Raw genomic sequence first — 16,116 nt, 5'->3', positions numbered from 1 at the left:
GCCCTAAGTTTTGATTCCTTGTTAAGGATAACTTGCAAAGTTTAAATCCATGTCATGCATCATTTAATGATCTAATGTGTTGATATATTTTTCTTTTGATTCCAACAGCTTTTTGTGTGTAGTTTTTTTTAAATATTGAAGGAAACATAAAAGGGAATATTCAAACCTTTGTTCAGATAAGGTTCATATTTAATGCATTTTTATAAAAGCTTTGTGAGTTTATTGTTGTATTTATTTGATAGAAAAGAAAATGTATAAAGATTATACATTTGACACAACTTTTGCTTTCTTAGAATTAAAGAAAAAGTAATAGAGAATCAAAGGGAATGATTTTGACGTGCAATCTAAAAAAGGGTTGAAAATCAATGTTTATCTGAAGGGCAGAGCTCAAAGGACTTATTTTCAGCTATCAATTTGAAGAAGCTTCAGATATGAACTGGGTTCTCTTTAGCACCTTTACAACTTGGTATGGAAGAAAATAAGATAGCTGCTAGATGAAGTTGCCAGTATGGTGGGGGCTTTTTGAGGGGGGAGCAGAAGTGGTCGCAAAAATGGGTTGAGAGACAAAATGTTTCTGTCAGGTCAGAATGAGTACGGGTGTCACATTAACCCTTTACTAAAGCAAACAAAAAAGGTTTTCTACTTGATTAAACTGTTGACATCTTAATAAACCAAGGCCATTAACCATTTCACCTGCTCAACTCACCTCACATTGAAAATTGCAATGAAAGTTAATAGCTAAAATAGAAGGAAAAATGGCAATTTCATATTCTGGCCTTTTTGAACCTCTGGACATGCTAACATACTTATCAAGTTTGTTATTGTAGAAAATATTTTAATTCTCTATAAAGCACTTCCGCAAACAGCAGGGAAATAAATAAGCAGGACATTTATTTAATATTTTGGTTGAACATGGGGGAACTCCTTTATTGCTCTTTACACTTGCTCTCAAATCTGTAATGGTAGATGAGAACACTCTGTTTAGTGTTTATTCTAAAATATGGCACTTTTGAAAGTATTATCCTTCGTCAGTGATATACAGAAGTGCCAGTTAAGATTATTTGCTCAAGGCTCCAAAATGGAATTGTCAGATTCATAGTCAAAACTGATTAGCTCCTCGTCTGCTTTCTTTTTCCATTTAATCAAAATTAGAATTCTAACATTTTCTTTCACCGGGTTACTTAATAAAATATAATAATTTTCTGGCTACATTAAAGACTTTGTAACATTTGCTCTTTGGTGCTCATGCCGACTTACTGTGCACATGTTGGCTGCCAGTCATCCCATATGCTAAAAGTGACTACAGAACCTTTGCTTTCACTGTCCACCCTCTCTTTATTATGCCCTCATTCTCTCTTTCTTTTAATTTTTCTCCACGTGTCATTTTGTAATAAAATATAATTAAGTCATACACCACAGAAATAGACCCTTAGGTGCATGGAGACTGTACCAACGAATACATATTTACACTTATCATATTTTATTTCCCCCGCAGAGCAATTAACTGCCCCTCCCCCCCCCCCCCCCCCCCCCCCAATACTAACACTCAACTCAGGGGAGTGTTTACAGTAGCCAATTAACATTATTGGCATGTGAGAGGAAATTAAGCATCAGAGGAAATCCATGCAGCCACTGTGAAGACTGGCAAAGTCCGCACAACCTCACCTGAGGTCAGGATTGATCTCAGTTACTGCAGCAGGGAAGCAGCAGCTCTATTAGTTGCTTTTTTCCAGGATGTAAATATTGAATACTGGGGGGCATAGCGTTAATACAATACAATACAATACAATTTATTGTCATTTGAGCCTCAGTGAGGCTCAAACGAAATTCTGTTTCCACAGCCATACAAACAAAGACAATTCCTAGACATACACACAATTTAGTTCACACAAACATCCATCACAGTGGACCCACTGTGATGGAAGGCAAAGTCTTTTCTCTCCCCTGTTCTCCATGTCTCTCCCGATGTTGAAGGGTGAGAGGGGCATGTGCAGGTCAGGTTTTTTTCACAGAGACGGTGTTGAGTGCCTGGAACATTCTGATGAGGAGTAATGGTGGAGGCAGATACCATGGTGGCATTTAACAGATTTCTAGTTAGGCACATACTGTAGATATGCAGGGAATGGAGGGATGTGGATTTTGTGTATGTGGTTAAACATTGGTCTTAGCATCATGTTCAGCACAGATACTATGGGCTGAAGGGCTTGTCCTGAGCTGTACTGTTCTATGTTCTATGTATTTACACCTCTCTCATTTACAGATGAATCAAATATCACTATGATACCATATTTTGCTTTGTAAACAGGAATTATTTCTTAAAAAGAAAAGGCAAGGGTTTGCGAGACAATGCCAAAAAATCTTCCAAGCCATGAATTGTGTAAATACAACATAATATCTGAGTGCTTTGCTATGCATAATATTTATAGCAATGATCATTGCTCCTATTAAGGCAAATACACACAATGATCTGAAGCAGGGAAAGTCACAAATCCTTAATTAACATGAAGTAATTATAAATCTCTCATATACAGATGAAACAAAATATCACTAAAATGTATATATTTTTATAAATATGGATTATTTCTTAAAAGGAAGAGTTAAAAACAGTTATGATTTTTAGAGTTACTGCAAATTCTTAGTTCCATCAGACAACTCCAAAATGTCTTCCAATGGGTGAATTGTATAAAAGCAACATTGGGGTATCTGAGTTTGCTATGGTGATTTGCTGCTTGACAATTCCTGCAACACTTAGGCTATTGGAATTGGAATTTAAATTTGACAGTTTTCAAGAAACATTTATGTGGGTTCTTAATATAATGTGGTAAATGCCTGGGTGTGCATGCTCTTCACCTGTACATTTTTTGAACCATCATTTTTTGAACCAAAGCCCATATCCTTGCATGCCAAAACAACTCTCAACACTGTATAGACTCAAAAAGCTGGAGTAACTCAGCGGGACAGGCAATATCTCTGGAGAGAAGGAATGGGTGACGTCTATTTTCGGTTTAAACCAGCATCTGCAGTTCCTTCCTACACATCTCAACATTATATCTCCATCCTTGCAACATACACAAGGGTGAAGGAGTGGGATGTCATTTTACTTGATCAAAGTCTTTAATTCCAGCAGCAATGCTGATTCTCCTGGGCACTTGAGAATTGAGCGGATGTTTGACAGAATTGGATGTTCTGGATTTTGAATTAACCCATTTCAATATCATGTATAAAGTCTACACATGAAAGTACTAGTAAGCAGAAGGCTTGAACATTAGAACTGGATACTGGAAAACTACCCCAGACTTGTTCTAACCACCCAAAACAATGTCAAAGGTTATGTGATGTAAGAAATGGGGTTGCGAGCCCTGTTTTCCTTATCCAAGGCCTTATTGAATGGTAGTGTGTTAGGTCCAGCAAGGCACAAACAATATACGTTTGATAGCACAGGACAGGTCCTTGGCCCACAAAGTCTGTGCAAATATGATGCCATGATAAACTAATTTCATCGGCCTGCACATGATCCATATCCCTCCATTACACAGCACCTTTAGTGTAGAAAAGTGGCACTAGGCACTTCACAGAAAGAAAAACACAGTAGATGATTAAAACAACGACTAAAAGGTGTTTTTCGTAAGTACTTTTAAGGGGGGGGGGGGGGGGGGGGCTTTAAGGAAAAGATAAAGGGGAAGAATTCCAATGTATACGTGACCAAGTGAGCATAAGGGAGATTGGTGCATGGTACAGATCTGAGATAAAGGCTGGGCAAATGGGTTTCCATTGGCTGAAGTTTATGGAGGGATGAAGGCCAGCCAGGACCGAATGACCGAGGCTTTAAAGGACATAGGGCCCGATGCATCGGTGTGTACTGCTGGACGGGTAAGTGCAACATTCAGGCATCAGCCAAAAACTAGCGTTTCTCCAGTCAATGTATATTCACGTTTACAAAGCCAAATTGAACACAAGCGATGTTGAATAAACGCCTCCGCAGAGTGAAGTTAAGCCATGACTCTAGATTAACACCGAGAGCAGAGTTGGCAGGAAGCAGAACGCTCTGTGCATTGAAGCCACCTCGTCGTGTGAACTCAGCCGCGCTGTGCAGGCTCACACGTGGAGGGTGCTCGCCAGCAAAAGGAGCTGAATTGCGGATGACCAGAGGTACACACGCTTTTGCGGGAGTGATCTTTAAGGGAGAAGAACGCGAAAGGGGTTGAACTGGTGCTGTTAGTGTGAGCGGTGCAGGAGGAAAGTGAGGGGGTGATGGGAATTGAGCGAAGAACAACAACATACCGGAAGCAACGGGAACCAGATGAAGGTAATGTGATGTCCACCTCTCGGATTACTACATGTGCGATGTATCTGTATGGTTATAAAATATATGACCAGTGAAAGTATATCCTTAGGTCCCTTTCTCTTGTAAAACAGGTTGTGCTGAAATACAGATGAGCAGACTTCTATTTACATAAGCGGTGCCGAAGCAGAAGAGGCCGCTTGTCTAACGTGTAAACCTAGTCAGGTTTGTTCGAAAGCATGCGGCGATCCGTCCGTGCATGCAGGCAATTAGTTTAGCTGTAAATATAGACGCCTATTTATCAGCCAGCTCTTGGTGAATATGCTGGCGAGCTAATGTGTTTCAGATGTATTTTGCGAGGTATTCAGCTGCGCTCCCGCCATGCTGTGAAGACCAAAGAGCCTCAAAGGATGACTGACGGGGAAAGCTGCGAGGTGCTTATCTGGCGTTGCCAAGTTGTTTTTGCAAGCAAGATAAGCAAGCGCGAACGCTATTTCTCCTCCTTATGCCGCACTTTCAGATTGGAGAGGCGCAACACTCACATTAGCAGTGATTTCCCACAGTGGTGGCAATGTTTTTATTGTTTTATTTGTCCGCGCAAGTGTGTTCTTAATCGCAGAGTCCTTAACGCGTTTTTATAAATTCACCAATCAGGTCAAAGTAGACTCTGAACAAAAATAAAAGGCCCGGTTCGCTTTCAGCAAGTGCACAGCATCGAATTATTGCCAAACGACAGTGACATGACAGTCACGCGTATTTTAGAGCTTTGAAGAGATTGGGTCAGATGTGTTGAACGGTCTCCACAACACCCACCAATTCATTGTTGTAACCCACGTGTCTCCGGAATCAATAGATTTAAAACATAATTTAAAAATTATGCGTCTCGCTTGTTACTTAATAATATATTTATACTTCTTATATTTCCTATATAAACAACTCGGCTATATAGATGAAGGTCCAAGGTCATCCGTGGCCTAATACATATACTGTTTCTCATCCAGATGTTGCTATGCATAACGGAGTCTAAAAACTCGGCATATAACATTTATTTTTTTGGCGAATGCTTCAGTCAAACACAAGCGAACTGTATTTACACGAAATAGTGATCTAATGTAATAGTGGACACTTATATCTATTGAATGCGGAATACAGGAAACGTGACAGAAAATAAGCACCACCGGGTTAAAATAAATTCACAGAAGATCGGCATCTCAATGCAAACTTACTTTGAGTTGCTTTCCACTCACTGTTAGTGCGGCTTAGTCTCCAAACACTACAGCAGAGAAGAGCACTTTCCAAACTTTCCCTTCCCCTCCCTTTCCCTCCTGAGATATCAGTGCCAGGCAGGTTTGACAATTATATAACACCTCGTGTTGGTATTTACAACAAAACTAATTTGCGACAAGTTAATTTTGCTTTTTATATGACTTTGCCAACCAACGATGTACTTTGACATGATCCCCAGCCTCCAAGACGCTGGGCTGTAAACTTGGTTGTAAACTGTAGCAGAACAAACACGTCTTAAATCTGGGAAATGCCCACAATCTGCATCGTGTAAAGGTGCCAAACGGGTGGCGAGAAATACTTCAATATTAAAAGCCGATGATGGACGACGAGTTTGAGATTATAATGGCAAAGCGGATTCCTTCACAACCACGCTTTAGATGAAATTATGATTTTTTTAAAAAAGTCTGGTACAACAGCGCAGTCAGACTCAATGTATCATTTGAGAAAAATGGCAAGGCAGCTTCAATTTATTTGAAAGTACTCGACAGGAATGTGAACGAATCTGATATGAGCAGTTAATATGGCTTCACGCCCAATAACTTTCATTCCCCCCTGAAGCATACTCTGTGTATGCACGTCTCTTGGAAATAAAATAACAAGGTATTATTGTCGAGATGCTGCTTTTAATTTACAAGTGCTACCGGTTCTAAGTAATTTGTAGCGTTATTTTTATAACTCTGGTTTCCCATGCAGATTCCTGGTACAGACCATCGACTGGTTCCCACCTGACCCTGTCTAACTGAATCCTCTCACTCTTTGAATGGCATTCTTGCAGTGTACCGAGTATTGGAGCATCGATTAGATCCGCTATTCATCGCTAATCATATGATCGATTGCATTGATCTCAGTTGGAGCGTCCGGCACTGCGCAGTTTCAAGTGTCACATCCCATTGGTAATTGCAAATGGCCAGCATAATCTGAATCATGCATGTACTTAATTAGCATCTGAAATACCAATTATCCCAGGTCTGGTCTGGTCGTGAGCTGATCTGAGCTGGGCTTGTTCCTGCTGAAGGTAGATAAAATTGCCGGAGAAACTCAGCGGGTGCAGCAGCATCTATGGAGCGAAGGAAATAGGCAACGTTTCTGGTCGAAACCCTTCTTCAGACTGATCTGCTGAGCTGGGCTGGGCTGAGTTGAGATTATAAAACACAAAGTGCCGGATTAACTCAGTGGGTCAGGCAGCATCTGTGGCAGGAATGGATGGGTAAGATTCGGGCTGGAACCCTTCTTCAGATTGGGCTGGGCTGAGCTAAACCGATCTGACTCGATTTGAGCCGGGCTGAGATGGGATGGGCTGAGCTGATGTGGGCTGGGTTAAGATGGGTGTGTGAGGTTGGTGGTGAATCGGGGCTAGGTTTATGGGTGCTGAACTGGTGGTGGTGTTAGGTTTGAGTTGTTATGAGGTGGAGTGGATGATAACTTGATGGAATGCGGATGATGGTTTGGTGGTGGTGTTGTTTTGAGCTCGGGTAAAGATGTGGGATGGATTGTTGTGGTGCTGAAAGTTTTCTCTGGGAGGTAGAGGCCCATTAATTTCTTGAGAACACCTCCTTTGATGGTTGACCTGTCTCCAGTGTACCAATGACCACATTGGCAACAAATCTCCCCACAGCATCAGTTATCTCGTCTATTGAGATCCATATTTTGTTGCATGCAACTTCATCTCTAATTTTCTGCACAACAATGTTGAAGTTGCTGTCAACATAATTTTTCCGTAATGATGACTCGCTTGGTATATGTTCCTCTGTGTATTTCCCTAAAAAACCTCTGAGAGATTTGTTTTCTAATTTCGATTTAAATCTTTTTATTTGAATTTCACAGCAATTTGCATACATACAATTATAACAGACAGTGACAGTCAAGGCATAATTGTGCAACAGTATGTAAGCGACCCTCAAAGCCCTTACCCTTACCCACCTTCAACCCACCCGAATCAGGTCAGAACCAAACGGGGACAAAGAACACTCACATACATACACATCCACACAAATATGGTAAGATAAACGAAACAAAAAGTACTAAAAAAAAAAAAAAATGTCACTAATAACAGTAAATAAGTAAGTAATTAAATAAATAAGTGTGGGGAGGGGGGGGGGGGGGGTTAAGGGGAGAGCAGCTGCAGTAGAGCAGAACAATGGTGGAGAGCACTCAGTCCTCTTCCGAGTCCGGGGACAAGTTGAGAGAGTTAACAAGTTCCAAGAAAGGGTTCCATGTATCTAGGAATGTCTTGGTAGAGCCTTTGAGAGAGAACCTAAGTTTTTCAAGCTTTAAATTGTAAAGCACCTCCTTAATCCAGCGGGCGTGTGTCGGGGGACAGGTGAGCCTCCAGTTAAGCAAGATCAGTCTCCGGGCTAACAAGGTTGTAAAAGCCAGAACCCGTTTCACCGCAACAGAGAGGTTGGTGTTGGGAGGGGTACCGAAAATAGCTGACAGTGGGTTTGGAGGAATAGTCTGGCCGTAGGCTCTGCTTATCAAGTCGAAAGCACTCCTCCAAAAGGCTGCTAGCTTAGGGCAAGACCAAAACATATGGCTATGGTTGGCAGGAGATTGATTACATCTGTTGCAGGTGTCCCTAACAGCGGGGTAAATTCTAGATAATCTTGCATTTGTGTAGTGGACTTTGTGAAGGACTTTGCATTGGATTAGGCCACGATGGGCACATATGGAGGAAGAATGGATCAAATCCAAGGCAGAGTCCCATTGCTGGTCTGTTAGTTTCGTATTCAGCTTACCCTCCCACGCAGCTTTTAATGAGGTATGAGGTTTCAATATAACTGACCCTAACAAGTTATACAAAACAGAGATGCATTTCTTCCGGTTGGGATCTAGAGCTAAGATGGTATCGGTCAGGGTTTCAGGGGGGGCGATTTGGGAAATGGGGGAATGTCTTCTTCACAAAATCCCTAATCTGGAAAAAAACGAAAAAGGTGGGAGTTTGGGAGGCTATAGTTGGACGAGAGCTCCGCAAAAGACGAAAAGATGCCATCATTGTATAGGTTTTTGATACTACTGATACCGTTGCTATGCCAGGTTTTGAATGCGTGGTCTGTACTTGAAGGTTTAAAGATGTGGTTTTTAAGCAGTGGGGTCAAGATGGAAGGGCCTTGTAAACCGAAGTTTTTCCTGAGTTGACTCCATATCTTGAGCGAGAGGGACGCAATTGGGCCTGCACCCACAGATGTTATAGGAAGGGGGAGTTGGGAGCATAGGGCAGACCGCAACGGGAGATGTGAACTCGCCTTTTCCATGTGTACCCAGGTCGGTAGGTGGTCGCAATCATCATTCATCCAATACAGGAGTTTTTGCAAGTTAGCTGCCCAATAGTATCGCCTAAAGTCAGGAAGTGCCAAACCGCCGTCACTCTTAGGAGACTGCAGTATCGCCTTTCGGATTCTAGCCGGTTTGCTACCCCATAAAAATTTAGATATTGTCCTTTCTAATTTATCAAAAAAAGATTTAATGATAAGTATAGGGACGTGCTGGAAAAGATACAGGAATTTGGGTAGGATGACCATCTTGACCAGATTTATCCGGCCCACGAAGGATAGCGGTAAAACTGACCAGCGGTCAAAATCTCTTTCAGCTTTCTCAACCAGAGGCAGAAAGTTTGTGCGGAACATATCAGACAAGGGTGTTGTGATAAAGACGCCGAGGTAGCGAAACCCGCCCTCTGCCCATTTGAATGAGGTTAAAGAGCGAGGGAGCTGCTTAGCCAATGAGTTAATCGGTAATAGCTCACTCCTTTGGTAGTTAAGTTTATAACCAGAATACGCGCCAAACCGTTCTAAAATATTCGTAATCACAGGGAGAGAGCTGACTGGGTTCGAGATGGGATGGGCTGAGCTGATGTGGGCTGGGTTAAGATGGGTGTGTGAGGTTGGTGGTGAATCGGGGCTAGGTTTATGGGTGCTGAACTGGTGGTGGTGTTAGGTTTGAGTTGTTATGAGGTGGAGTGGATGATAACTTGATGGAATGCGGGTGATGGTTTGGTGGTGGTGTTGTTTTGAGCTCGGGTAAAGATGTGGGATGGATTGTTGTGGTGCTGAAAGTTTTCTCTGGGAGGTAGAGGCCCATTAATTTCTTGAGAACACCTCCTTTGATGGTTGACCTGTCTCCAGTGTACCAATGACCACATTGGCAACAAATCTCCCCACAGCATCAGTTATCTCGTCTATTGAGATCCATATTTTGTTGCATGCAACTTCATCTCTAATTTTCTGCACAACAATGTTGAAGTTGCTGTCAACATAATTTTTCCGTAATGATGACTCGCTTGGTATATGTTCCTCTGTGTATTTCCCTAAAAAACCTCTGAGAGATTTGTTTTCTAATTTCCAGTGGAATTCCAACATCAATGAATGCGTTGCACAGATCACTCGAAAATTCAGATTTGCGATTCGAGCCAGCAGTAAATGTTGTGAGGAGACAAGGTTGCATATTCCCTACCTTCTGTTTCTCTGCCGCCAACTTGTGTTTAGCTGTCTGTACATGCTTGGAGATGAAATATTTTTTCTCATGATTCACTGCTTTCTCACATGCATTGCAAAACAGCACACAGTTGTCTGTGGAGAATATATCACTCCCGTATACTCTCACCTAATCGTTCAGGTTTTTTACCAGGCGTCGACTTGACTTTAGGCATTTTGACGCTTGCAGGGGTAGATCCTACAGGAGCAGGGATGCAGACCTCTACAGACAGGCCAAGTACAAGCTAAGAAGAGGAGCTGCCAAGGAAAGGTACTCTGAGAAGTTGAGGAGCAAGTTCTCAGCAAATGCCTCTTCTTCATTGTGGAAGGGCTTGCAAGAAATCACAAGCTACAAGAGGAAAAACCCTCGCTCCTTGGACAATCGTCAGCTGACCAATGACCTGAGCGAGTTCTACTGCAGTTTCGATAAACAGAAACTTAACCCTGGTAACCCCAACCAACACCTACTCACAGCTTGACTCCAATTTTAAAAGACTGGACCCTTCCCCACATACTCCTCCCCATTCACCACTTCACACCTACTTAAAGCATGACTCCACTTTGTAAAGACTGGACCCTTTCCCACGCACCCCTCTCCAATCACCACTTTACAGCCGGGTTTCACCACGCTGGCGTAAATTTTCTTGTAAGTTACGTTAAAACGGCAAAAAATCTGATTTCGGCACTCAATCGTGAAAAAGGCATTATATTCCTGAAATCATCAAAAAAGGCATGAAAAGGCACATGGCATTTATGGCAAAATCCTGGCTCTAATGATAACAAAAGCAGCAGCCAGGTCTTTGGCATCAAGACTGGCTTTGGCACACAGCAGGGAAGGGTAAAGTCAGATAGGGCGATAGGGTTAGGAGACTTGATAGAATAGGGGGACAGACAGATTCTGTGGTTTACAAATGGAGCACTAGGATGGTGTGTTGTCTCGTAGGTGCCAAAATTGAGATGTCTCTAAACAGCTGCAGAACATTCTCAAGGGGGAGGGTGAGCAGTCAGACATTGTTAAGCACATTGGCACAAATGGTAGATGGAAAAAGGGATGTCCTGCAAAGCGAATATAGAGAGTTAGGCAAAAAGCTTAAAAAGCCGGACATCAAGCATAGTAATATCTAGATTACTCCCAGTGTCACGTGCTAGTGAGGGGAGGAATAGGAAAATAGAAGAAATGAATTTGTGGCTGAAGAGTTGCTGGAGGGGACAAGGATTCAGATTTTTGGGCCATTAGGATCTCTTCTGGGACAGTGATGACCTGTACAAGAAGGACAAATTGCATTTGAACTGGAGGGGAACCAATATCCTGACCAGCAGGTTTGGTAATGCTACCCAGAACGATTTAAATGACTGGCAGGGCGATGGGATCCAAAGCAGTATTGAGGCAGATGAGAGACTGGAAGTTGGTACTGAAGTCAATGACAGAAAGTTCAGTAGACAGGACAGACTGGAGCATGGCAGGGAACAAAATAAAATTGTTGGATTAAATTGCATTTATTTCAGTGCAAGAATCCTGACAGGTAAGGTAGATGAACTCAGGGCATGGATACGTACTTGGGATGGAGAGGAAGTAAGCAAGAATGTCGACGAGGACAGATTGGTAGACATAGTCCATATGAAGGCAAAGCTTTTTCTTAAGGTCCCCACATGGAGGCCTCTCTGGAAGGTTCGATCACATGAGATACAGTGAGAGCGGGCAAACTAGATACGGAATTAGCTTGATGATAGGAATCATATTATGATATTGGAAGTTTGTTTTTTGGACTGGGGCTATGACTAGTGGTATGCCTCAGGGGTCAGTACTGGGCCTATTGCTGTTTGTCATCTAGATCAACAATTTGGAAGATTATGAACAAGGCATTAATAGTAAGTTTACAAATGATACCAAAATGGGGAATATCACAGCAGGGTCAGATCAGTTGGGTAAGTGGTCCAACGAATGGCCAATGGAGTTTAATTTGGCTAAGAGCGAGGTATTGAATTTTGGGAAGTCAAACCAGTGTAGGACTTTCACTGTGAACGGCGATGCTGTCGGGAGTGTTGGAGAGCAGAGGGACCCAGAAGTACAAGTTCATATTCCCCCAGACAGTGACATCACAGGTAGACAGGGTGATGAAGAAGACTTTTGTCAATGTTGGCCTTCATCAGTTAAGGGGCTGTCCCACTTGGGCGACCTAATTGGCGATTTTAGAAGCGTTTGAAAAAATGACATGTGAAGACCTCCTTCGACTGTAGAAGACCTCCTTCAGCTATGTTGAAGACCAGCTTCGACTAGTTACGACTAACTTTGGGAAAATTGGACACCAAATAGTGGAGAGTGAAGACGACCTCCTTCGACCTCCCTTCGACTATGATGAAGACTACCTACAACTACCTTTGACTACCCTCGATTACCTACGACTAACATGCCAACCTACTATGACTTACTACGACTATACCTACGAGTAAAAAAAGTATCGATTTTTTCCATGGCAACCTTTTTTAACTCGCGGGCATTTTTTAACATATTGAAAAACCACCGCGACCTAGCTGAGGCCTTGAGTACGTGGAGACCACTCTCGAGCATGAAGGAGAGTAACGAAGACCTCCTACGACCTCATGTCGACCATGCTGCGAATATGAGTCGCGGATTAGGTCGCCCAAGTGGGACGGGCCCTTTAGGGAATTGAGTATAAAAATTGGGATGGTATGTTGGTCTAGTACAAGACTTTGGTGACATCGCACTTGCAATATTGTATTCAGGTTTGGTTACCCTGATACAGAAAAATACATTAAGGAAAGAATGCAGAAAGGTTTATGAGGATGTTTTCAGGACCTGAGGTCTGGGTTAATAAGTGTGACTGGGCAAGCTATGAATTTACTCCTTGGAGTGTAGGAGATTGAGGGAGATCTTATGCTGCATAGAATCATGAGGGGCATAGATAGGATGAATGCACGCAGTCTTTTTCCTAGAGTCGTGAATCAAGAATCAGAATGTGTAGATTTGTTGGGAGCAGTAAGATTTAATAAGTACCTGAGAGACATTTTCCTCACAGAGGCTAATGAATACATGAAATGAGCTGCCAGAGGAAGTGGTTGAGGCAGGTGTGATAACAAAATTTTAAAGACATCACGTACATGGGGGGTGTTGTTGGGAATTATAGTAAAGTCAAGAATTGAGAGTCACAAAAGTACGGTACAATAAAATTCTTACTTCAAATGTTGGCAAAGCTTAGATGGGCATCTTGGTCAGCCTGGATAAGTTTGGCCGAAGGGCCTGTTTCCATACTGTAAGATTTAATGACTCACCGACTCTAATGGTGAATGTAAACGTACATCATTGGAATTCTCCATCAAAAGTTAGGAGTTGCAATTCTGACACTCCATGTTCAGGAAAAACAGCAAACTTTCAGAAATAACAGCCTTCACATGTTTCATATGGTTGTTGAAATTAAATGCAGAAGAGGGTGAGGGATACATTTTTATCATGAATAAGTTAAATGGTTCAGTTTTATGGGAGCTCATGGGGCCTGGTGTACAAATCTTTAATCGCAGTTGGAAAGGTTAACAATATAGTAATAAAGTAAATGCGTATCTGGCTAAAGACACAATGAACAAAAGCCAAGTCGATACATCAAATAGTAAAATCAGCTCCTGCTGGAGTATTCTGTCCCTGTTAGGAAGAATATTTAAGATCTTGGAGAGGTACGATGAGACTTGTAAGGATGGTTAAAAGGTGAGGGATTGTGTTTATGTGGATTGACTGGAACAATTTGGATTGTTCTTCTTGGATCGTGGAGGCCAAGAGATTTGACAGAAGTATTTAAAATGCTGAAGGACTTGGGTAGAGAGAAACTTTTCCAATTTAAGGTGTCTGGCAAAAGAACCAAAATCAACACAAGGAAAAATAACTTTACACAACAATGGTTGGCTTTTACTCACTGTTGATTGGGTTGTGGATTAAGATTCAACTGGAACTTTCAAAAGGGAAATGGATAAATACTCAAGGAGCGAAATGTGAGAAACTTAGGGGAACATGACTGGCCTGAAATCTTATAGCTTGAAAAATTGAGTGGCTTTTTGACCTGAGCTGTTCTTTGGTTCTTTAAAATTGAAGGTACGATTTTGCTCACATTGGGACAAGGAAACATGTGAGCAATATTTACAATGAAACTAACACATGGCACTATAAAAGATTAAGAAAGTTATTCTTTGAATATGGAATCAGATGCGGCAGAGTGCATTTTCAAACATGCAATTGCACCCTATCACATACTGTATGCACATACAAATTTTTATGTTCCACATTTAGAGTATTGTGTTCAGTTTTAGTCATCTTGTTGTAGGAACGGTATTCTTAAACTGGAAAGACCGCAGAGAAGATTTATGAGGATGTTGCCAGGACTCAAGGGCCTGACTACAGGTAGAGGTTGAATAGGCTAAGACTTTATTCCGTGGAGTGCAGAAGGATGAGGGATAATTTTATAGAGGTTTATAAGATCATGCGGGGGCTAGATAGTGTGAATGCACGGTCTTTTACCCAGAGTAATGGCATCAAGAACTGGAGAACATAGGTTTAAGGTGAGAGGGGAGAGATTTAATAGGAATAAGAAATAGATTTAAAGGATATCTTTCTCCTTGGCATTCTTGGCTGAATATGGCTGCATTGGCCTGCCTTCACCACACAGTTAACTCAAGGATCTGTAATAGAATAGAATGCTATTTATTGTCATTCAAACCTGGGTTTGAACGAAATTCCATTTCTACAGTTTTTTACATTACAAACACAATCCAAAACCCACACTAAACACAGTTTACATAAACATCCATCACAGTGAGTCTCCAACATCTCCTCACTGTGATGGAAGGCAAAGTCTTTATCTCTTCCCTTTGTTCCTTCTCCCGTGGTCCAGCAGTCCAACTGCAGTGTCGAGGCGAACTGGGGCTCTGATGTTAAAGCCCCCGGCGGGCGATGGTAAGTCCTGAGGCCATTTAAGCCACGCCGGGCGATGTTAGGCCCCGGCTCCATGTCCTTAAACCCGCGATTCCAGCGGGGGAAGTCGCCGTTGCGGAGCTCGGAAAAGCGGTCTCCCACCAGCGACCTGCGAGCTCCCGATGTTCCCGTCCACCGGGTCTGCAGCCGGTGCCTCCGAACTCCAAAGTCGGGTCGCAGCCGCATGCCACCACAGCTCTTCCCGCTCCGAAGTTGGCCAGCTCCGCAATGTCAGTTTCGCAGGCTCTGCAACTGGAGCCCTCAGGTTAGTCCCGGCCGGAGGTCGCCACCGGCTCCACGATGTTAGGCCCAACGACATCCGAGACCCGACAGGGAATAGTCGGGTCCCCGCACAGGGAAGAGATTTAAAACGGTTTCCCCCACAGCCCCCCCCACCACCCCCCACATATACACAGCTTAAAAAAAAAAAAAAAACTGACTCAAAGACATACATTTAACAAGACAAAAAAAAAAAAAGACAGACGACTGTAGTCGAGCCGCTGCCGTTAGGCGCCGCCACTCCCACCTCATCCCATCTCATTGTTAAACTAGTTGAGTTCCCAATGTGCACTAAATGTAAATATATAGGAATGGATGGGATTTGCACTCTGATTCTGAAACATAGCTCAGGGGCCAAATTTCCACCCCTTTATCAGAAGTTTCTTCTTACTTAGTATGATGCTTTATATTCAACTGCATGAAGGTTTATCTGTCATTGTTCTCGTCACTTTTATATTATGTCAAACTCATTCTACATTTTCAAAATTCTTCTTTGCATTCCACTTTTCATTGCAATAAAGAAGAATGTAAATATCTATCATTGAATTCCTAAATCTAAGTTAATGATGTAGTTAGTTACTATGTTTCCAATAGAGGCTCTAGGATACTACCCTCAGTAATTATTCCAAGTTGAAGTGATGTACGAAGAATATACTTTATTTCCTATCTTCAAAACGCTTTTGTACCTGTGATAGAATTTATTCAAAATTCCTGGAAGTTTTGATATTAATACATGGATATTTGCATTGAACTTTGTCAATTGCCTTTTGATGTCAAGGCAACTTACATGATTGTGCTTTCTACAAGCCAATCAGCATGTTACA

General features: G+C 42.2%; 1 long non-coding RNA gene across 1 annotated transcript in view; it reads left to right on the top strand.

Annotated features, from left to right (window-relative positions):
- Window positions 1–3,920: 3,920 nt before the first annotated feature.
- Window positions 3,921–16,116, top strand: part of LOC116977792 — a 29,456-nt gene continuing 17,260 nt past the window's right edge. Inside the window, exon 1 of the long non-coding RNA XR_004413305.1 lies at window positions 3,921–4,306. This is a non-coding gene — a long non-coding RNA (uncharacterized LOC116977792). The remainder of the gene's footprint in view (window positions 4,307–16,116) is intronic.

This window comes from Amblyraja radiata, chromosome 10 (genome assembly GCF_010909765.2).
Source record: "Amblyraja radiata isolate CabotCenter1 chromosome 10, sAmbRad1.1.pri, whole genome shotgun sequence".
NCBI classification, from domain to species: Eukaryota; Metazoa; Chordata; class Chondrichthyes; order Rajiformes; family Rajidae; genus Amblyraja; species Amblyraja radiata.
Note: the sequence above shows the minus strand (reverse complement) of the source record. Positions and strands in the feature narration are given on the sequence as shown.